The sequence below is a fragment of the Bos indicus x Bos taurus genome, chromosome 10 (genome assembly GCF_003369695.1).
Source record: "Bos indicus x Bos taurus breed Angus x Brahman F1 hybrid chromosome 10, Bos_hybrid_MaternalHap_v2.0, whole genome shotgun sequence".
NCBI classification, from domain to species: Eukaryota; Metazoa; Chordata; class Mammalia; order Artiodactyla; family Bovidae; genus Bos; species Bos indicus x Bos taurus.
In genome coordinates, this window is record NC_040085.1 from 45,615,031 (window position 1) to 45,638,584 (window position 23,554).

At 46.4% G+C, this 23,554-nt stretch overlaps 1 protein-coding gene and 1 pseudogene across 2 annotated transcripts in view; both read right to left on the bottom strand.

Moving 5' to 3' along the window:
- The window catches only part of LIPC (lipase C, hepatic type), a 186,688-nt gene that overhangs the window by 71,372 nt on the left and 91,762 nt on the right, over window positions 1-23,554 (bottom strand). The gene's annotated exons all lie outside the window — the stretch shown is intronic.
- Window positions 11,531-13,168, bottom strand: LOC113900279 (annotated as a pseudogene).

Genomic DNA, 23,554 nt, shown 5'->3' on the forward strand with positions numbered 1-23,554 from the left:
CTCAGAATGCATGGAGGGGGCCTGGCTTGTTGAGGACTGGCAAGCCATAGTTTGGCTGTTATGCTTTAGAAAGTTGTAAAAAAAGAACTAGGCCTGTGCCAGTGATGGTGGGAAATGAATCTTGAAGGATAATGCAGATTTACCTGACACTTGTAGGCTAGCATGCAATCCTTACAGAAACCCTTGGATTAGCTGATATTGCTTCATTTGCAAATGGGGAAACTGAAACTCTAGGAGCAGAACCTGCCCATAACTAGTGGGCAGCTTCTCTAGGATTCTAATCTAAGTCTTCTTGATTCTGCAGTCACTGCTTTCCCAACTACTCTGTGCCAACTCAGAAAGCCTGGGATTTGTGGAATGTCTAATAAGAGTTAATGAACCTTCAGGAATATTTGGGCCAGCACTGGAATTAGAATAGAGAATGTGGCCCATCCTATGGAGACAAGTCAAGGCATTGAATTTGATGGATTCTATTTCATCTGAAGCATTGGAAGTAGACTGGTGTATCTCGCAGACGACACTGGGGAGAACTTGTGGGTTTGGATATAGTAACAAAGAAAACAGTGGCTGACTTTATTTTTTTGGGCTCCAAAATCACTGCAGGTGGTGACTGCAGCCATGAGATTAGAAGATGCTTACTCCTTGGAAGGAAAGTTATGACCAACCTAGACAGCATATTAAAAAGCAGAGACATTACTTTGTCAACAAAGGTCCGTCTAGTCAAGGCTATGGGTTTTCCAGTAGTCATGTATGGATGTGAGAGTTGGAATATAAAGAAGGTTGAGCACTGAAGAATTGATGCTTTTGAACTGTGGTGTTGGAGAAGACTCTTGAGAGTCGCTTGGACTGCAAGGAGATGCAACCGGTCCATCCTAAAGGAGATCAGTCCTGGTGTTTATTGGAAGGACTGATGTTGAAGCTGAAACTCCAGTACTTTGGCCACCTGATGTGAAGAGCTGACTCATTTGAAAAGACCTTGATGCTGGGAAAGATAGAGGGCAGGAGGAGAAGATAGAGAATGAGACAAAGAATGAGATGGTTGGATGGCATCACCGACTCAGTGGACATGAGTTTTGGTGAACTCTGGGAGTTGGTGATGGACAGGGAGGCCTGGCATGCTGCAGTTCATGGGGTTGCAAAGAGTCGGGCATGACTGAGTGACTGAAATGAACTGAACTGAACCGAACAAAGAAAAGATTCCAGTAACGTGTCCCTCACCTTCCCCCATACATCTGCTTTATTGTATTTCAGGTGGCTTGTTTTGTCCTCTAGTCCTCGTCGCATTAGCCTAGAAGAGTTACTGTACCAGGTGCGCTCTGATATAGGACTGGAGACAAATGCCCCGGACTGTTGTGCATGAAGGAGCACTGGCTACAACTTGCACCAAGAGAGAGGAAAGAAAGAAGCATAGAATTATGGCGAGAGAAAGTAGCAAGAGCAGAGGGTAAAAATCCCATGTTTTTTTCACCAAGGTCAAGACATGTTGATTGGTTCTTCACACATGGGATTAGACAGGGTGTAAGAAAGAATGGAGAGAAAAAGGCGTCCCAGGAGCTGGGCTAATGAGAACTTCATCAGAAACAGCTTCAGCCTAAGGAACCCCCCTCAGTCCTCAGTTTTGTATTTGGGGATGAAAACAGTTTTGGTCCAGAACAAAGGTGATATGCTCAAACTTTCCCATGTCAACGAATTCGCTAATATAGAGAGTGCCTTTACGACAGGCACAGAGCTAGGAAAAGCATTTTCTATTTCACCAAAGCGTGAGGGTTCAGGATCACCTCACCCCCTTAGTGACCACAGCACAATAGGAAAGCTCTCTGAGGCCTGTGTTCAGGTCACTTGCCATTTTGCTCAAGCAGCATATATATATATCAGTACTGACTTTTTCTTTCTTAGATAGTTTTTAAAACCCCAATCAGAGTGAGGAAACTATGGATTTGGTCTTGATATCTCCCATTTGAAAAAAAAAAAAAGAAAGGGATCAATTTTTCCCCTAAATCTTTTGAAAGTCAGTGTCTTTATCCATGAAAAAATAGTAAATAGTAATTTGTAACCTATGTGATGCAAAAGCCAGCCTTAAAAATAGTCCATCTGACTAAGGATTGAAACAGTGGGTACTAGGATAATTGTTTGGGCTGCTTTTCGTTTCTCTTAATCAAAATTACTAGATGATTGAATTCAAGAACATGTTACTGCTTTATGTACTGATATTATATGTGCTAAGTCTCTCAGTCGTGTCTGACTCTTTGTGACTCTATGAACTGTAGCCCACCAGGCTCCTCCGTCCATGGGATTCTCCAGGCAAGAATACTGGAGTGGGTTGCCATACCCTCCTCCAGGGGATCTTCCCAACCCAGGGATCGAACCCAGGTCTCCCTCATTGAAGGTGGATTCTTTACTGTCTGAGCCACCGGGGAAACCCAAGAATACTGGAGTGGTTAGCCTATCCCTTCTCCAGGGGAACTTCCCAACTCAGGAATCGAACCAGGATCTCCTGCATTGCAGGCGGTTTCTTTACCAGCTGAGCTACCTGGGAAGCCAAGGTAAAGACTGTCAGGCAAAGGGGAAAAAAAAAAAAACAAACAGGAAAGGAACTGGGCTGGACTAATTGCTTTGGGGATGATTGGCTTAATTTTTGGAAATACCTGGTAGAGTCTGGATTTTAAAATTACTAGCAAGTTGCTCTTCCTGCCTTCTAGAATTCCAGAGGCTGAAATTTGTACTAGGGTCTACTCTCTGTTTTAGGGACGACCACTTTAGTGAACTCTTTTGTTTATCCAAGTAAGGTAAGTACTCATACTTTTTGAGGGGAGCAAGGCACCCCTCAAGGTAGATGTGTCACATGACCTGTAGGAAGGTGAAAGATTACATTCCAAGAAAAAGACACTCTCATATTTGTATGTTTTTTAAAATAATTTTATCTATTTATGTATTTTTCGCTGTGTTGTATGGGCACGTCACTGTACGGGCTTTTCTCTTGTTAGGGCGACCTGGGGCAACTCTTCGTTGTGGTGTGTGGGTCTCTCATTGTCGTGGCTTCTCTTGTTGCGAAGCATGGGCTCTAGGGTGGGTGCATGAGCTTTAGGAGTTGGCAATTTCCCAGTTCTAGAGCACAGGCTCAATCGTTGTGTCCCACAGGCTTAGTTGCTCTGTGGTGTGTGGGATCTTCCTGGACCAGGGATTAAACTTGTGTCTCCTGCGTTGGCGGGCGGATTCTTTACCCCTGAGTCACCAGGGAAGCTCCCCGTTTGTATGTTTAGTAATGAGCTAAGTCAAATCACTTTGGCTTATATTGGTTTCCTTTTTGTTAAAAAGAGAGGAAAAAAGAAAATATGTATTTTTCTCTTTTGGTTAGACATCTGAGTGGATAAGAGAAACAGAATTTCAGGTGGCGAATTTCAGATGGCCTAGCCATTGTAAAAACAGTTTTCATTTTTGAACCAGTAAGTACACATAAATATGCTGATGTGTAGCTGGTTGCCCCTGTGCGCCTGTAGTGTCTTCTCTGGGCAGGGTGGAGGCTGGGGGAAGCCAGCAGGGCTTAGGAATCAGGGAACAGAGCCAGATTTGAGCAGAGCACAATTGCAGCCTGTGTTTCCAGGGAGAACACTAGCGCTTTATTGGAGGGGCCCCTTGGCAGTTCGCATCATCCGGAGAAAGAAAATATTGCCGTCTGCCCACAAGGGTTTCTCAGAAGCTGGGGGTCTGGGTTTGGACTTGTGGGCAGAATTGCCTGGGAATGGAGGGGGACAGGCGGGGGGCCTGGGGCCCCTCTGCGGTACCTTCTCCTCAGCCCCTTCCCTGGGGCTGTCACTCGCACAGCTGGCTGAGTGTCTCTTGTGGAAGTGTGCCCTTTTGGTCCTGGCAGGAGAACAGATACAAGGCTGGGTATGCCTTCTATTTCTGGCCTTGAGTGTAGCTGTGGTTTTAAAGATCTACATGGGCAGCAAAACAATGCCCTTGTCTGCAGCGATGCCGCAGGCAGTAGAACCATATCCTTCCTGGATGGTCTGTCCTCTCCTGGGCTAAAGAGAGCCCAGTTGTAAGGCACGGGTGCTGGGGGAAGGAGCCCATCATAGGTGTTTTTGTGAGACTGGAGCAGACAGGTGGTGCAGAGTGGTCCAAGCACAGCCGAGGTAGGGCACACCCCACAAGGGCAGGGGTGGCAGAGGCTGCTGCCCTCCCCTCTGAGGGAGCCCCTCCAGGTTGGCTGGGTAAAGAGGATACTCCAAGCACTTAGATTCCTCTATCAGAGGCATGAGAGGGCCAGGCATCTCCTGCAAGTAGGGAGTTCAGGAGGCCATGTGTGCTGGCTCCGCAGACCTGAAAATGCATCTGAAGTCCCAGAAATGCAAGTAGATAGTCAATGGTGGAGGTGATTCATTTTGTCCTTGGAATGTATGTTTGAGTGCAAACTGGCTTTAGAAATGGACATTTGAATTGCAACTTGAACTTGTTCCAAGGAGAACCTAAGAGAAAAGGGACTGGAAACCATGTCCCCTGAAGACCAGTTGAAGGGATATTTAGCCAAAGAAGGCGGCTAGGGTAAGGCAGGGTGGAACAGGAAGGAAACAGATCTTGGTACAATAAAGGGAGGCACATTCTCACAGCAATTGATTAGATCATTGGAACAGCATATCTTAATACTCATGAACCTCATATGGCTCACTACCCACTGGCCTGACTGTCCAACAAGAATAACTGTTGAGCACTTTCTATGTGCTGAGCCTTGTTCTAAATGCTTTTTTGGTATTAGATCATTTAATCCTCATAATGGACTTCTCAAATGGCTCAATAGTAAAGAATTCATCTGCCAATTCAGAAGACATGGATTTGATCCCTGGCGCAGGAAGTTTCCATGGAGAAGGGAATGGCTACCCACTCCAGTATTCTTCCCTGAGAAATCCCATGGACAGAGGAGCCTGGCAGGCTACAGTCCATGGGGTCACAAAGAGTTAGTTGAACATGACTTAGCAACCAAACAACAACAGTCCTCACAACAACCCAGTGATGTGTATTTACCTTTAAAGATGAGGACACTGAGGCTCACGGATCATTTATAACTTGCCTGGGACCACATGGGCTAGTGAGTGGTGGGGCTGGGACCATGTGTAGCAGAGCCTCCAGTCATTACGTGGGCCTGAGTGTGCTCCCACCACCCCTACCCCTGGCCTGGCTCCCAGGTAGCTTGCCAGTAGCATCCCTACCCCTTTGGTTCCTGCCTGTTCATGGATGGTTGGCCTCTTCCAGTGCTGTCACATCAAGTTTCCCATGCCCCCCCAAATTGGAGACCCCTTCCCCGATGGCTCAGTTGGTAAAGAATCTGCCTGCAATGAGGGAGACATTGGGTTCGATCCCTGGATAGGGAAGATCCCCTGGAGAAGGGAATGGCAACCCACTCCAGTATTCTGGCCTGGAGAATCCCACGGACTAGTCCATGGGGTCACAAAGAGTCAGACATGACTGAGTGACTTTCACTTTCACTTTATGATGCCCAGTGTCAGAGAAATTTTCATCCTCTTTGCCTCAGTGGTTACTCCAATTTCTTTGTGACCCAGGTTTTGAAGCCTGACGTGAATGAAAATATTTGACCACATGAGTTTTACTCTTTCTAGGGCTGTGGTTCTTGATGTCCCCAAAGCCACTTAAGAACCAGGAGATTGTTTTTTTTTTTTTTTGCCATCAGAAGCACAACAGTCCTTATAAAGTAGAGTACAGCTTACCCCGCTCTCCTAGGGTGGAGATAATTGGGCGTTTGGGCTTCTGCGCACCAGGTGGTACTTAACGATCTGTTGCCCTTGGAGCGCTGCTCTCTGGTGAAAAGAACACTGGTGTTTGATGGGGGCAAGTTATTTGCATCTCGTTTCTGACAACAGTGGTAGAAATGTTATTTCTTTTGACACATTTGAGATTGCAGGGAGAAGGAAAAAAAGAGAAAGAGAGATCCAAATTTGTCCTTAACGATCAAAAATCTAGAAAAAAAGAGTTGTTGAAAGTGCCAAGGAGACCAGGCTGGCCTGGAGACTCAGGCTGTGCGACAGGACAGTGCAGTCCTTAGACCACGCTCGGCTCTTCCTGAGTCTGTTGAATCCACCCTGACCACCTCAGAGTCTTTTCTACGTGTGTGTGTTGTGATGTTGACCTCCAGAGACAGATTTGTCTAAAACAGGAATTTCTTTGTAGCTTTGGCTTGAAGCATTGCCTGCTTGAAACTCAGAACCCATCTCTTTTCTGAAAGGTCTAAAGGTGGCCACAAGGTAAAAAGAACGTTGTAGAATGGACAGCTGCCCTCACTTCTGCTGCGGGGTTCCTGACAATGGCACATTTATGCTCCTCTGCTTGGAAAGCTCAGTGCACTGGGTGGGGCAGGAATTACCCAGCTGTAGTGGGCACGTTTATGTTGCAGGCCTGGGGTTTCACTGGAGCCAGGATAGAGCTCATTTATTCCAGTTAGGACACCACAGGGCCCTGCACTCTGACCTGGTATGACAGAAAAAGACTTCAAGCTAGGTTTTGGAGCTCTGTCGTACACAGGGTTTTCTGAGCATTTCTTTTCTTTTTTCCATCTGAAAGTTATGTCCTGTCAGCTCTTAAAACAGATCATGAACTCAGAAGTGCTCCTCTCTGGTTTCCTTATGAAAACACCCACCTGGTGAGCATGTGTGTGTGTGTGTGCGCGCGTGTGTGCATGTGTGCGAGTGTGTGCATGTGTGTGCATATGTGTGTATGTGTGCATATGTGTGCGTGTGCGTGTGTATGTGCATGTGTGTGTGTGCATGTGTGTGTGTGTGCATGTGTGTGTGTTTGCCCTGGGAGCTGAGTGCTGTGGGCCCCAATGCCTGGAAATCCACAGGCTGAGGAGACCCCCCTCTCTGTAGCTTCTGAAGTATTCTTTCTGCTCAAATGTTCTTGTTGTTCAGTTGATAAGTCCTGTCCAACTTTTTGTGACCCCATGGACTGCAGCACGCCAGGCTCCCATGTCTGTCCTTCACTATCTCCCAGAGTTTGCTCAGATTTGTGTCCACTGAGTTGTTGATGCTATCTAACCCTCTCTCTGCTGCCCCCTTCTTCTGTTGCCTGCTCAGGCGACTTGCTCTCAGATACTTGTTTTGTGGCTTGGTCCCTGACAGGTGTGGGGTCTCATGGAGACACGTGTCAATAGCAGCTCATATGCACTCTGCCCTTGGTTGACACCCAGGGGCTGAGCCCTGCTCTGAAATGAGCAGGTGAATTTGAAACCTGACTTGCTGGTAACAAGACCCTAATGGGGTGCTGTGTGTCTGAATGGCAGGTAAAATAATGGTGAGTGCCTGGACTAGATGCAAAGTTCTGCACATGCAAACTAAGCCCTCACCTCCTGGGCTCCTGACAAAGATACCTACTGGTGTCCCCATATCCCAGTCACCCCAGGGCCATGATACCCCTAAAGTCATATCATAAACTGCTCTGTGATTTCAACTGGCCTCTAACCTTGCCCTCTGCCCTCTTCCTCCAGCCTCTGTATCGACAGCAGGGAAACCCAGTGATGGATTCTGACCAGGGTTTAAGGAACACACTGAGTTCTCTTAGGAAAAAAAAAGTCCTGATTCTATCACTTAACAGGCCATGTGACTCTGGGAAAATTATTAATAGTTAACTTTCTGAGTTTCAGTTCCTTCATTTTTGTTACAGGACTAGCAATGTTGTCCTTATTTAATTGTAAGGATTAAAAGAGATGATCTGTGTATAATATAGGCAATTAATTGTACAAACCTCATAGAGTTGTTATAAAGATAATAGTTAATGTTTACAAAGTGCCTGTGTAAATTATTTATGTTAATATACCATCTTCAATGATGCTTAGCACATATGATGGAAGTGTTTGCTTAAAAAAGAAAAAAGGCCAAGAGAAGTATTTGAGTACCTTTCAGGCTCATTAAATGCTTGCTGAAGGAGGGATTTCCCTGGTGGTCCAGTGGCTAAGGCTCCAGACTCCCAATGCAGGGGGCCCGGGTTCGATCCCTAGTCAGGGAACTAGAGCTTGCATGCTGCAACTGAGAATTCGCATGCTGCAGCTAAAGATCCCATGTGCTACAACCAAGACCTGGCTCAGCCAAATAAATGAATAACTAAATAAATAAATATTAAAAACAATGCTTGCTGAAGGGTTAGGGAAGGTCTCTAGCCTGAGAGTTTCTTGGGGTGGTGATAACAATATGTTACTAATCTTTAGCCCCCTAAGTCCAATGTGATTGTCTGGCACACTGGGAACACACCAGGAGTTGTTTATGGAGAACATAAATGAATGGATATGCCCTACTCATTTTAAACCTTTTCTTCAGCATTGAAAGTCTTAGTTTTAAAAAAACTTACTTCTGATTTTGGAACATTACACCCTGATGTCCAAACATTCCTTGAAGCTAACTATGTTGACATTTGTGACCCTAAAGCAAGAGTGATGGCAAACTAAAGTTTAATGTGTTTTTAAAAAAGGGAGAAATTTACATGGGATTGAAAACAAAATGTAACTCCAGTGAAGGAGCTAAGTAATGATGCACTACAAACATTTCTTTCTTTGAACGTAATGTATACTACATAAGAGAAACGGGTTCAATCCCTGGAGTAGGGAATGGCAACCCACTCCAGTATTCTTGCCTGGAAAATTCCACGGACAAAGAAACCTGGCAGGCTATAGTCCATGGGGCCGCAAAGAGTCAGACATGACTGAGCGACTGAACATGCACACACAGTGTATATTCAGAACTTACTATGTGCCAGGTAGTGTTCACGTATGCAGATGAGTAAGTCACAAGCCTGTTGTCTAGATGCAAACTGTCTCGTGGGGAGCGTGGTCCTGCATATAAAGAGTGGTGTAGGAGTGCTTTGGAAGAGGTGCAGACAGTACTGTGGACCTTAAGAGGAGGGAAGGGGCCTCCAGTGGGTTCCTCAAGGGGCATGGGGCATCAGAGGAACAGCAAAGAAAGAGGAAGAAAAGATGTCTTGGTGTGTCAGCCGCTTCTCACTGCAGTCCATGGACTGTGGTATCATTAAGTCCCATGTAAGCCTCCAACTTACCACCCTTTATTTAATTAGCCAGGCCTTGGGTCTAGCCTCGATCATCTTCAGCTACTGCTTCTCTCTCAGCCCAGACATCCCAAGAATCCTGTTAAATTCTGGCCTGCCTAGGAGTGTGGCCAAGCTGGGATTTTACACCCACCTTCTAACACCAAGATGCATGGCAGATATCTAGTTATTCTTTCCATCCTACCTAAATTCAGGCTGCAGAAAATTTCTGAAGGGTAGAGAGCCAGAGGCGCTAAGATTGCACCATTGTCTGTTCTCAGAATCATAGTGTTAGAACCAGATGACTAAGTTATGTTAAGAAAGAAGTTTGAAAGAGAAAGTGAAAGTGAAAGTTGCTCAGTCGTGATTCTTTGCGACTCCATGGACTGTGCAGTTCGTGGAATTCTCCAGGCCAGAATACTGGAGTGGGTAGCCTTTTCCTTCTTTAGGGGATCTTCCCAACCCAGGGATCAAACCCAGGTCTCCCGCATTGCAGGCAGATTCTTTTCTAGCTGAGCCACAAGGGAAGCCCAAGAAAGAAGTTTGGGGTTTGCTTTTTCTAAAAAATCATGATAGGGTAATTTCCTCCTGAGGAAATTGACTTCTGCATAGAGGTTACAAAATGGTATGATAAAAACTGGTAGATATATTCAGGAGAATTTAACGTACCCCTTCTTCTCGTGCTAGACCTAATCTAACATCACGTACCAGTGTAACCAGCACTGATGCAAGTTCCTGTAAGAGCTAAAGCTATTTAAGTTCCCTTTTCCCTCCTTCCCCTCTCTGTCACCAACTATGATTCCTTTGTTCCCTGACATAGATGTTAAAAATAAATTGAAAAATGTTTCTAAATTCTTTGTCACTTTGGGAGCAGATCTGCCATTACCCCCCAAAAGTACTGGAGTGTAGAATTGGAAAGAAAAACAAACCTTAAGGAATGCAAAATAGTACGAGTGCCTTCCAGGTAATGATTATACTCTGACAGAGTGGAGGCATTGGAATACACGTATGCTGAGCTGCCTCAAGTCTTTTCCAGAAAGTGTAGTTGTAAAGGTGAGAAGACCAGTGAGGGAGCTACTGCAGTGATCCAGGGGGAGATGGTAAAGGTCCTGATGAGGTGTGTTGACTGTAGAGATGTAGGAGAGGAAGATCTATGAGAGACATTTTGAAGTGGAATTAATAGGACTCAGAGACTTACTAAATGAGAGGGTGAAGGATGAAAAAAAGACGTGAGCAGCATGTTTGATAAGGTTTCTCAATATCCTTGTGGAAAGATGGGAGAAATAAGGACTGGCTGCAAGAACGGTTAGATTGATGGATAACTAACTGGACCAATGTACCCACAGTACCCACGTAGAGATTCATGTGCCTTTGAAGGAAGGGCTCCTGTACTGTGACTCAGGGTTTGATCCTTGCCTTTGTCTTAGCAGTTTGTCATTGATTTGGATAATAATATAGAATCTGAGTACATCAAATTTCTGAGGTCAAGAAGCTGGACATGACACCAGAAAAAAATCCAAACATTTTACAAGGTAAGAAAGAGAAAGAGAGAGAGAGGAAAAACTGAAAAGATAAAAGTTAATAGGGTTGCATCTCAAGACTGTATATTGTCACCCTGCTTATACAACTTCTATGCAGAGTACATCATGCAAAATGCCAGGCTGGATGAAGCACAAGCTGGACTCAAGATTGCCGGGAAAAATATCAATAACCTCAGATGCACAGATGACACCACCCTTATGGCACAAGGTACAGAGGAACTAAAGAGCCTCTTGATGAAAGTGAAAGAGGAGAGTGAAAAAGTTGGCTTAAAACTCAACATTCAGAAAAGATCTGAATCTGAAGATCATGGCATCCAGTCCCATCACTTCATGGCAAATAGATGGGGAAACAATGGAAACAGTAAAAGACTTTTTTTTTTTTGGCTCCAAAATTATTGCAGATGGTGATTGCAGCCATGAAATTAAAAGATGCTTACTCCTTGGAAGAAAAGCTATGACCAACCTTGACAGCATATTAAAAAGCAGAGAAATTACTTTACCAACAAAGGTCCGTCTAGTCAAAGCTATAGTTTTCCCAGTAGTCATGTATGGATGTGAGAGTTGGACTATAAACAAAGCTGAATACTGAAGAATTGATGCTTTTGAACTGTGGTGTTGGAGAAGGCTCTTGAGAGTTCCTTGAACTGCAAGGAGATCAAATCCGTCCATCCTGAAGGAGATCAGTCCTGAATGTTCATTGGAAGGACTGATGTTGAAGCTGAAACTCCAATACTTTGGCTACCTGATGCGAAAAGGTAGCCATTTGAAAAGACCCTGATGCTGGGAAAGATTGAAGGCAGGAGGAGAAGGGGACGACAGAGGATGAGATGGTTGGATGGCATCACCCACTTGATGGACATGGGTTTGAGCAAGCTCTGGGAGTTGGTGAGGTTCAGGGAAGCCTGGTGTGCTGCAGTCCATGGGGTCGCAAAGAGTCGGATACGACTGAGCGACTGAACTGAACTGAACTTGGATGCTAAACCCAAGCAGGCTAGGATAAGACAGTGAGCAGTGGCCTAGTAATAGCATTTGTGGGAAGATCCATGGGTTTATTTGATTCTGATTTTTTTTTTAATATAGAAAACCTAAATTTATTTGTTAAGCTATCACAAAGACAAAACAATTTTCTGAAATACTTTGAGAACTTTATCCCAATTCTGCTTGTTCTTTTACAGAAACTGACCTGAGAGGCTGGCAATGAAAGGATACAACCTACGCAGTTATAACAGAACAGACTAGATGAAACATGGTGAAAGGAGCAAAGGCTAAGCAGGAGCACTTGTGTTAGTGGTAATACGTGTGGCTGGGCTGTTTCTGAAGAGGCTCCCTAGAGTTAACTGATCTGGGTCCCCAGTTAGTAAAAAGACCTTTATCCCTGTAGAAAGTGCAGAGATTAGGATTTCTCCGAGACCTCTGTTTTTCTTTTTTAAGGAGTTAAGGGTATCCTTAGACCCTAAGGAGTATAGCTTAGATTCAGCCTCTCTTTCCCACACAGTCTACCTACACCTTCAAATGCCAGCTCATTTCCACCACATAGTCCTGCTAGGTTTTGAGGATGCATATAGTGAAGGTGGGACTCACAGGCCTACTCAGATGGTACACCTAGACACAACGGTGTGGGGTAAATCATAAACTACAAATACCTTTCTGGTTAAGTTAATTCACCTTTGTTAATAATGGTCATAGTTTCTTGTGCGGGTGACAGCTTCTTGTCTCAGTATACTCTGTCTCAAGAAAGAACTGGTTCAGGTAAGTTTTGGAGAAAGAAAAAAGACTTTCATCAACACCCACTCCACAGTGGAAGAGGCACCAAGTTCTCTCCTACAGTTATGAGCAGAATCCTAAAGCAGCATCCATCATTTTCAGTGATCAACATCTGCACCCTCAAACTGTTCAGCAACTGTTGGTGTAGTATCTACCTCCATCCCATCTTCATAATCTCTTATTGAATCTTCTGTCCAGACTCCAGCCATGTTATACTGGCTGCTCACACACTGAGAAAGCATTCCTTCCAATCTCTCCAGTGTGGCTTGGCCTTCTGCTGTTAAATGGGATAATCCTTCTTCATAGGTATAAAATGTAGGGATGTCCCCCTGCCCTTGTTCATGGGCTTCCACATCATATTCGTCTCCATCGTAATCATCTGAATCTTCATCCTCAGGATCTGGATGCAAAGCCTGGCATTCACACATTGCAATGAACATTGCCTCCAACGCTGATTTATGCCTAGGCACAAATCTAAATTCGGAAATAGGTTCAATGTCATCATCACTATCTTCCTCTTCTTCATTAGCAACCGATTCTTTTGATTCTTCTCCAAATTTGGCATTCACCATAACATACAGATGCTCTCGTGGATAGGCGTTTAGGTCCCTGGATACTGCATGCAAACTAATGGCGGGGTTTTCCAGGGAGAATCCCAATCCAGAGCCATCTAACCAAGACAGGCGGCTTTCAGCGATGTAAAGGGTGCCGAGGCCCTTCCCGTTCAGCACAGCCTTGGTGTCAGGTTGCTGCTGCCGTAGGCCCTCAGCCGACCCAGGCGGCGGGAAACTTCTGAGGAAGCTCATTACTGCGAGGAGCGCTGAGACACTGGCCAGGAGCTGGCTGAGGCACTGCAAACCCTTCGCCGCGTCCCTGATTCTGATTTTTATTTTCAACAGGAGTAAATACTGTACAGAGTCCCCCCACCCCACCCCCAGACCTCACGTGATTGTAGACTGCATTGTTAGACACATGTTTTGGTAAAGGGACACGACAGTGCTTTTGATTCTGTGCTGGTTAAGTGACAAGGAAGCATTGTGTTTGGAGCCACTGGAGCATGTTCAGAGGAAAACCAGCACGATGGTGAAGGGACTAGAGATCCCCCCCTCAACCCACCGCAGCCACTGCGCATTCCCATCATCAACACCACCATCTGCTAGTTCTTACAGCTCATTCTTCACCACACCCTACACAGCAGACATTATCATTCCCATTTACACAGGAGGAACCCGAGGCTCAGGGATTCATGCTATTTGTCCCTGGTTCTACAATTTGCATGAGGGAAAATTGATACCCAAAGTCCATGCTCTTTTTACTCCTCACTGCCTCCCAAACCTCCCATCTAAGGGACTGCTGGGGGATCTGGGGACCCCTAAGTTTTGGTCGGCCCCCTATCCTCACCAAGGATCTGGTCACTTTGTTCCTGTTATACTCTCCTGTCTCTGTTCCAGCTAGATCCTACTTCTGCATCTTTGTGCCAAATCAGATGTCCCTGATGGATGACTCTGACCTTTCCCTTAGTTGGTAATGGCTGCTGCCTAGAAGACTTTTGGTCAAGTCCTATCTGCAACTTAACTTTATCTCCCAGGACAGTGTTGGCTTGGACAACTTCTGTTACACTTCCTCACTTTGGGCCAGGGCTGTGCAGCTATTGACAGTCCAATCTGTACAACAGGAAGACCACTCTGGGGCCAGGGTGGCTTCTGGGCTGGGCAGCCAGGGCTTGGGCCCAGATGAGAAGTTTCCAGAAGCTCCCTGGAGAGACACAGAGGATCAGGTCCCAGGCCATCAGAGACCCTAGAGCAGAAGAGCAGTTCTGCCTGGGGCAGATCCACAGGGTTTGGCGGCTGGTTGGACATCGGGACTGAAGGAGAAGTGGAAGTTGATGACAACACCCAGTGTGGGGCTCGGGAGACTGGGCAGATGATAACAAAACTAAGAAGTGTGACTTAGGGGTGTGATGGGTCCTACATGCGAGTCTTTGTTTTTGAGCCAACACAACATGAATGTATTCTCAACCCCTTTGGACTCTACCCCCAAATAACCACCTGGTCTCCAGATCATTATTTAGTGACAGGAAACTTAGTTCAGAACTCAGGGGGTGATGAAGAAAGAGTTTATTTAGATGCCACTCAGGAGACTGCCCATATCAAGATCGGTTTGTGTATTTTAATAGTTAGAACTCTCCTTGGAGAAGGCAATGGCACCCCACTCCAGTACTCTTGCCTGGAAAATCCAATGGGCAGAGGAGCCTGGTAGGCTGCAGTCCTTGGGGTCACTAAGAGTCAGACACGACTGAGCCACTTCACTTTCACTTTTCACTTTCATGCATTGGAGAAGGAAATGGCAACCCACTCCAGTGTTATTGTCTGGAGAATCCCAGGGACAGGGGAGCCTGGTGGGCTGCCGTCTATGGGGTCTCACAGAGTCGGACACAACTGAAGTGACTTAGCAGCAGCAGCAGAACTCTCCTAGGCTGCCCCCAGCACCATCCCTCTCCATCCTTCCCGACGCATCCAAGAGGATGGAGGAGTCCTGTCCTGTGTCCTGCCCTGAAATTTGCATTCCCACACTCCTGTTGCTCAGCAAAGCAAGGTGGTGGACAGGCCCTACTCCTGGGAAGACGCTGCTCTTGTTACTCAGCTTTGTACTGTGGGGGCTCGCTAACCCCATCCCTGTAATAACTTACTGAAGTTTCTCTCCCATCCATACAGCACTCCCTTCCAGGGTAGGATAGTGTATACTGTTTCAGTGTAGAAGCTAAAGTAGAGTTTGGGGGGATAGATCTCACCATTGCTCCTTGGCAGAGCTAGTTGGATTTGACTACAAGCCCAGCGCTCCTTCCACAGCATCAGGTGTGCTGTGTGGTCTGGGTCACCAGACGGTGGGGCTCAGCACCAAGTAGGAAGCTGGGTCAGATGAATGATTCTCATCCATGAGATTTCAATGCATGGATATTCTGTGGATTTGTTTTTATACTGTATGCGTATCTGCTTTGTTATAAAAAGGCATAAGCTTTTGTCTCCCTCAAGACCCACTTTTCACTTCTTTAAGGGCAACGTCCTCCCTGTTGAAAATGTACAGATTCAAGTGGTTCTTAAGGTCTAGTCCTCCACCAAGGGGCAGGAGCAGCAGCAGCGCCTGGGAACTTGTGAGAAATGCAGATTCTTGGTCCTACCTGAGACCTACTAAACCAGGTACTCTGGGGTGAGCCCAGCCTCCAGGGGATTCTGCCACACGCTGGAGTTGGAGAACCACTGGGGTAGCTGATAGAGGACACCATCGGTTCTTTTTTGGCTTGATGACAGAGTGATTAAAGCTTACTTGAGGGAAGCACACATCTTCCTTATTTTGTTACATACTGATTCCTAATCAATTGTGATCCTGGGCAGGATCCATTCTTTTCATTCCTCTAGGGCTTCCCAGGTAGCTCAGTTGGTAAAGAATTTGCCTGGAGTGCAGGTGACCTGGGTTCGATCCCTGGGTTGGGAAGATCCCCTGGAGAAAAAATGGCAAACACCCCAGTATTCTTGCCTGGAGAATCCCATGGACAGAGGAGCCTGGTGGGCCACAGTCCATGGGGTCGCAAGAGTCAGACATGCCTGAGTGACTAAACTACCACCAGCCCTTTTTAAACACTGATTATGTGTAAGGCATGCAGGGTTCTGGAGATCACTGTGGGCAGGAAAGAGATTCTATAGGCTCTGAATTGTGGATACCATGTGGGGGGACTCTTTAAGAAAAGGAGCACAAAATCTTTGAAAGGGTCTTGGGCAAGTGAGGGATCTTGAAACCCAAGCTCCATGGACACCAGGAGTAGAGGACGCAGCAGGTGGTGATAGAGTCTCTGGCAGCCAGGCAGGTCTGAGCTACTGCCAGCTGGGGGTGTGTAGGGGGTGAAGTGTGCCAAGCACCTTTGATGGAGTTGGTGTATGTGCAGTTGGGGCAGGGAGTGTGGAGAGCGTCATCCTGATGTGAAACCTGGGGAAAGCCTCCTGTGGTGGTTGGAACCTCATAGGGGTTCCGGAAGAGGTGCATCTATGGACAATAAGGGGAGAATCATAGAGAGAGAGAGGACCACACAAGGACTTTTGATCTGATGGTTTCTGGGTTTTCTCTGGGTTGCTCAGCACCCCTTGATGAGAACACAGAGAAGCACTGTTCTCCCCTGGTTGCCCATGGAGTTTTACTGGCTGCAAAGGGCAGGAGCTGCATTTTGCAAGAAGGTGTCAGAAACCCCTTCCCCTTGCCCAGTAGCCACAGGCTGACATCCCTTCTCTTCCCCACCCATCCTGAGAATTAGTGGCTGCTAACCAATTATCCCACCATAGTGGGTAGGCTGGGGGGAGTGGTGTGTCACTTGCCAGCTCTGACGGGGGAGCCATTTGTCATTTGGTTAGGGGCTGAAGCATTAACTGCGCTTGGATATGTGGATTTACAGCCCACTGGCCTTGGAGGCTTGGCTGTCTTGGAATGAGAGCTGTCTATTCTGTCTTCCTCAGCAGCGTCTGTGACTACTGCAACTTTTCCAGTGGACACCTCTAAGGAACGAGTTATTTTTCAAAAGGGCAGTGCATTTGCACCTCACTGTCTCCATCATACGCATCAATCAGGGCTTTCTTTCACAGAAGGACTATTTCTGGAGCAGGAGTTGCTTCTCCCTTTAATTTACTTTGTTAGTATTAGCCTAAATGATGCTGAAGCATAATTATGAAGGTGTTCAGATTTAGTCCCCTCTGTGGAAAGACATGCAAGAATTGATTTCAAAGAATCAATAATCTTCTGTTTTATGAATAGAGGTCTTGATTTACAGAGTTTGACTTTCTTGCCACCAGAAAAGCCTGATATCTTTTTATGATGTTCTTTCTCATTCTTCCTTTTTCTCTCTCTTCTTCCCTTGTCCTTTCCCCGCTTCTCCTATTCAGTGAGTTTTTACTCCACACCAAGTACTTCATTGGGCTGGAACCAAAGATGACTAAGACAGGATGTCCAACTGTAGGTGGCTGTGTGTAATAAACACAAGTAAAGAGCCTTATGTGGAACTGGTGAGTCCCAGAGAGTGGGTTTTCGGTCTCAGAACTTCAGGCATTTGGACCAGATAGTTCTTTGTTGGGGGGACTGTGCTGTGCCCTGTAGGATGTTGAGCAGCAACCCTGGGCTCTCCTCACTAGATGCCAGTAGCATCTTCTTCCCCAGCTGGGACAACCAGGAATGTCCCCAGACAACGCCAGATGTCCTGGGGTGCAAAGTCACACTAGCTGAGAACCACCATCCTAGCCTGAGCTCCTGATAGGACAGAGCTTGTGTCCTGGCTCTGCTTCAGGGAGCTGTGTGGTCAGAAGACACTCACCTAACCTCTTCAGACTCTTTTCCTTATTTGTAAGATGAGGGCTGGGAAAACATTTCTTCTAAATCCTCTGAGTCTATGAAAAGCTTGAATTTGGCTATTATCACATATTAGATCATATGTTCTGGAAAGCAGCAGAGTTTATGCTTCACCCTATGCTTCAGGTGAGACTAGTGATAAAGAACCCACCTGCTAGTGCAGGAGATGTGAGAGAGACGTGGGTTCGATCCCTGGGTCGGGAAGATCCCCTGGAGGAGGGCATGGCAACCCACTCCAGTATTCTGGCCTGGAGAATCCCATGGACAGAGGAGCCTGGTGGGCTACAGTTCACTGGGTTGTGAAGAGTCGGACACAGCTGAAATGACCTAGCACGCACACACTATGGTGTAAGTATCTGGTCTGGAAGCTTGTGATCAATCAACAAATAGTTATGAATTCTGACTGTGTATAGAAGAAATAGGGCCGGTGATCAAGAAGTTCAGACTCTTTGTGATGGAAGAAGTCAGCCTTAAGAGAGCCCACCCTTGTCCCCAACAGCCTGTGTTTGTATCCTGGTTCTGCCCCACGCAAGCTGGGTGACTTCAAATAGGTTGCTTGCCTTCTCTGAATCTCAGCTCCTCATCTGTAAAATGGAAATGATGATAGTTACAACCTCAGGGCTGTTGTGAAGCTCAGTGTTGTAGAACAGTGCCTGGCACATAGTGAATGTTCAGTAGGGGTCAGCTATGCTTGTGAAAATGAGGTTGAATTACCAGGTCAGTGCTATAAAGGTTCCATGCCCAGTGCCTGACACTCACAGGTTTTCACAAGAAAACCCCCCAGAGAGAGAAACAGAACTAGGGGGAATACCTTAGAAGGTTGCATATACTTTGTTTTCAGCGAGGTGCTGTAGGGCAGCTGAGGGATGGGGCCGTTGGAAAAGGCTCAGAAGTGCACAGTGAATACCGTACGTGGTGGTATCAGCGTCTTTGATAAGCAGATCTAAATCACTCAGAGCAGTGAAGTGACCTGCTCAAGGCCACACTTGGACAAGGATCAGAGCCAGGATCAGCACTCTAGCTTCTTGACACCTATCCAGTGTTCTGACCAGCACTGTGGGAGTTCTAGAAAGAGGCATTTCCTAGTGAGGAAGTTCTTAGGGTCCTAAGCCCAGAGTTAAACCAGATCTTGTCTTGAGAGCCCTTGTAACAGAGCAAGGGATTCGGGAGGGGAGGACAGTCAGGTGGGTTTCAGTTGGAACTGCTGACATCAGAGCTGGCTGATTCGGAGCCTGTAATACTCAGAGAGGGCTGGGCTGATGCTTTCTTTCGAACTGCTTATTAAATAGGAAAGCCAGGGTTGCTAAGTAAATGGGACAAAGGGATGACATTTAAATGAAGAGAACAGATCATTTCCAAGCAGGAACCAGCAAGAACTTGGGCGCCTTATTTGAATTCAGGTGAAAGGCTAATTATAAATCAGCTCTAACAGATCATTAAAGGGGTCATGCCCACGGTGTATTTTGTAACACTTCATTATCTGGCGTAGGGTATTGGCAATTTGAAATGTACTGTTTCATACAGGTGAGTCAGGCCTGAGAGCACAACAGAGAAGGGAGCCCCAGAACGGCGTGTCCTTGCTCTTGCTGGTAACAATCACAATACTGTTTGCCTTCTGTTCATGCTACGCTTTACTCAATGCCCTTTTCTAGCCATTGTTGATGCCTGACAGCTCTATTACCTGCATCTTACAGAAGTGTAAGCCGATGCTGAGTGGGTGCACCTGCTCAGGGCCTGCCATGTGGATTCTTCCAACTGTGGGCCTCACGGTGCCTGGTGCCCTCCTGGGGCAGCCAGCCTCTGAGATGGCCCCAGAGTTCCCTGCCCCCATCCCCACACCTTTGTGTGGCCTCTTCCCACGTGCTGCCAGGGTTCATCTGTGTGACAGGAACATAGAGCAGATGTGATGGTGTGTCATTCTCTGGGATTAGATTGTAGAGGACCAAGCCTGCTGTCTTAGAGTTTCTCTTCCTCTCTGTGATCTCTGACTTTGGAGAAAGCCTCCATCCAGTCAGGAGTATGGGAGTTCCCCATGGCAAGGAGCTGCAATCTCTGCTCGACAGCCAGCGGGGAACTGAAGGGCTTGGTGGTGCTTTTCAAACTCCAGTGGAACTTTGAGGTGTCTGCAATTCTTGCTGACTTGCAGCCTCATGAAAGACCCCGAGCCTGAACCCCTCAACTAAGCTGTTCCCAGGTGTCTGATTTGTGATAACGGTGAGATTATAGATTTTGTTTTTATAGATTTATTTATTTTTAATTGAAGGATAATTACTTCACAGAATTGTGTTGGGTTCTGCCAAACATCAACATGAATCAGCCATAGGTATATATATGTTCCCTCCCTCTTGAACCTTCCTCCCACCTTCGTCCCCATTTGTTTTAAGCTGCTAGGCTTGGAAATCATTTGCTACATGGCAGTGGGTAACTTTTACACCTGCTGTGCTAGAAGGTAAGCTGATCTCTGCCAGAGCCCCTACCCTCATCTCTCAAAGCCTCCTCTACCCTGGGTTGTTCCAGGGAACAGAATCCCACCATGGATGACAAACCTCCCTTCCAGTTAACCGTGGCCATCTTCACAGGCCTTTTACAAGGAAAATACCCCTGGGAGACGAAGTCTCTACTTAAGGAGCATCCTTTTAAAAAATGTTCTATTTTTATAGGGAGTGTAGCCTTATTTTTTTTTTTTTAATTGAGAAGTATAGGGCCTAATATATGTGTATTGGGCAAGACTCAAATATGGGTCTAGTGTCCATGGAGACTGGAGAAGGCAATGGCACCCCACTCCAGTACTCTTGCCTGGAAAATCTCATGGATGGAGGAGCCTGGTAGGCTGCAGTCCATGGGGTCGCTGAGGGTCGGACACGACTGAGTAACTTCACTTTCACTTTTCACTTTCATGCATTGGAGAAGGAAATGGCAACCCACTTCAGTGTTCTTGCCTGGAGAATCCCAGGGATGGGGGAGCCTGGTGGGCTGCCGTCTATGGGGTCGCACAGAGTCGGACACGACTGAAGTGACTCAGCAGCAGCAGCAGCAGTACATGGAGACTTTATTGATTCTCTCTTTCCTTAGTTGATGCCTCCAATTTTATGACATGATTCTAGTGGAAACAAAGCTGAATTTCAAAACAGTTTAACTCCAGGCATTTAGGGCACTGAGAACTTTCTCACTAGGAAATGCTTCTTTCTAGAACTCCCACATTTGGAGTTCTGGATAGGTGTCAAGAAGCTAGAGTGCTGATCCTGGCTCTGATGACTTGCTATTCACCTGAACTTCCTAATCACATGGGATTCATTTTCCTAAAAAAATCTCTGATGAGTCTAGGGTATGCTTTGGGTCTGATAAGGATGTGGGGTGTCATTGAGGTGGGTAGACATGGATAGAACTTCTCAGCATGAGTTCATTTATGAAATCAGTTTTTGATAACATGAAGTTTCTAGGTGATGGGGAGAATGGAAATACATGAGAAATAAAAGGCATTTGGGGGAAAAATAAACTTTGATGTGATGTTTCAGGTCTGCTCAGGGCCTCTCTCCTGCTCTTAGTGAGCTGCTTGGAGGAGAGGCCTTACTCATTAGTCTGACTTAGACATCTGATGGTGGATTTTGATCCTGTCTAAAAGGAATCTTTGGGGATTTCCCTGGTGGTCTGGTGACCAAGACACTGTGCTCCCAATGCAGGGGTCCTGGGTTTGATCCCTGGTCAGGGAAATAGATCTCTCATGCCATGGCTAGGAGTTCACATGCTGCAACGAGAAAGATGCTGTGTGCCGCAACTAAGACTCATCACAGCCAAGTGAATAAATAAATATTTCTAAAAAACCCCAAAGGAATATTTGGGTTTAAGAAGAAGATGAAGCTTTCAAACAAAGGAACACAAATAGGGCAATTTCAGGTACTAGGTGAAGGTGGAGCAAGTGACGTTCGTGTGGCTGAGCGATTTCCCAGGTGCTTAGATTGGTCTGGAGAAGTCGGCCACCAGCAGGACCAGCCTGCAGGTTTGGGCGCCCACGTTTATGGAGTTTCGTCTGTCTGAGTGAGAATTCGGACTCTTATGGACTGTGTGGTCTTGGCAAATAGTATAGCCTCTCTGGATTGTCCCTATCTCTAAAATGGGATGGAATGATAGTTCCTACCTTGTATGTGGGGAGTTTAGGCTAAAATAATGTTTGGCACAAACTTGCCACCCTTACTCTTATCTGTAAGAGTAAATGTTAGCTATTATAGCTACATTATATGTTTATATTATAATTGAATATATTATAGTGACACTAATTCTAGTTGTATTAGTTAATTAGAGGAATATTATTATATTATAACTATTTAATAATAATACCTATAACATCTCCATGGCCATGAGCAGAGAGTAAGCTTAAGTTTCAGTTGTGTCCAATTCTTCGTGACCCTGTGGACTGTAGCCCACCAGGCTCCTCTGTCCATGGGATTCCCCAGGCAAGAATACTGGAGTGGATAGCTATTCCCTTCTCCAGGGATTCTTCCCAACCCATGGATCAAACCCAGGTTTCCTGCATTGCAGGTGGATTCTTTACTGTCTGAGCCAAATGGGGAGCCAGTATTAGTTAGTTATATTACCATATTGCAGCTATATAATAATAATAATGCCTCTAACATCTCCATGGCCATGAGCAGAGAGTAAGTTCAAGTTTCATCTGCTTGCCCAACCCTGCCTCCCTGCCCTTCACAAATAGCAGAGCAGATGGACTTGAGCTTCTTGCCGGCACTGAGGGCCAAGTGGGCCACCGGCCATGTGGGTGAGGGTAGCTGTGCTTCCGGGTGGAAGGTTGGGGAGTCTCTCTCTGCTGCTAGAATCTGGGTGGGTCCTCTGGACTTGGCAGGAAGAGTGCCTCTGTGGGGCTGGGAGGGCTGAACAATGGGCGCTCTGTTGCTTGCTGGGACCGTGTCAAGGTATCCAGCTTGGGCAGAGAAGCAGCTACAGAGCTTGGGCTCCAGGCCCCAGGTCGTGGGTGACAGTGTGGGCAGAGAGGGCCCCAGTTTTCAGGCCTGTTGGCACCACCAGCTCTCACTGGGATAAACAGTCCATGGTGCTCCAACCGTCTTATTAGGACAGTCTGTGGTCAGTCCCAGGATGAGGGGAGGGACAGTGCTGCATGCCTCTGGTCAGGCAAGGGTCAGTTCCCACTCGAGCCTGGTTCTCTGCTTCTGGTCCCTGACGCTGTGCCAGGTGCTGAAAGATGCAGCAGGGCGGGCAGGGCTGTGGAGTCACTGCTGCCTGACGGCGGGTTGCAAAACTGTGATCAGTATTTAGCAGAGATATCCCTTAGTAATTCATCAGGAATTTGCTTTCTGGTGTATGGGGGTGGGGTTGAGAGGGACAGATTAAACATATCCTGGCATTTCATATATTCCAGATAGTCTGCTGGGCACTTCATGTTCATTTTGTCTCTTAAACTTCACAACCAAGGTAATAATGTAATTATTCCCATTTTACAGTCTGGGAAATAGAGGCTCAAAATAGTTGAGAGACTTGCCTAAAGTGAGACTGTTTACTGCCCTGGTCATGTCTGACTCTTTGCAACCCTATGGACTGTAGTCCGCCAGGCTCTTCTGTCCATGAGATTTCCCAGGCAAGAATATTAGAGTGGGTTGCCATTTCCTTCTTCAAGTAGGAAGTGGGTTCAGGATTAGAACCTGAGGCTGTCTGGCTAAACCCCTAGGCAACAACCGCTCTATCGCATTGCTTTGCTGCATTAAGCCACTGTTATTTCTCTTGTTTTGGGGTGGACACTGGCATCTCTTGAAATGCTAGCTTCTGAGCTTCCGCCTTTGGGGTTTTCTTGGGCC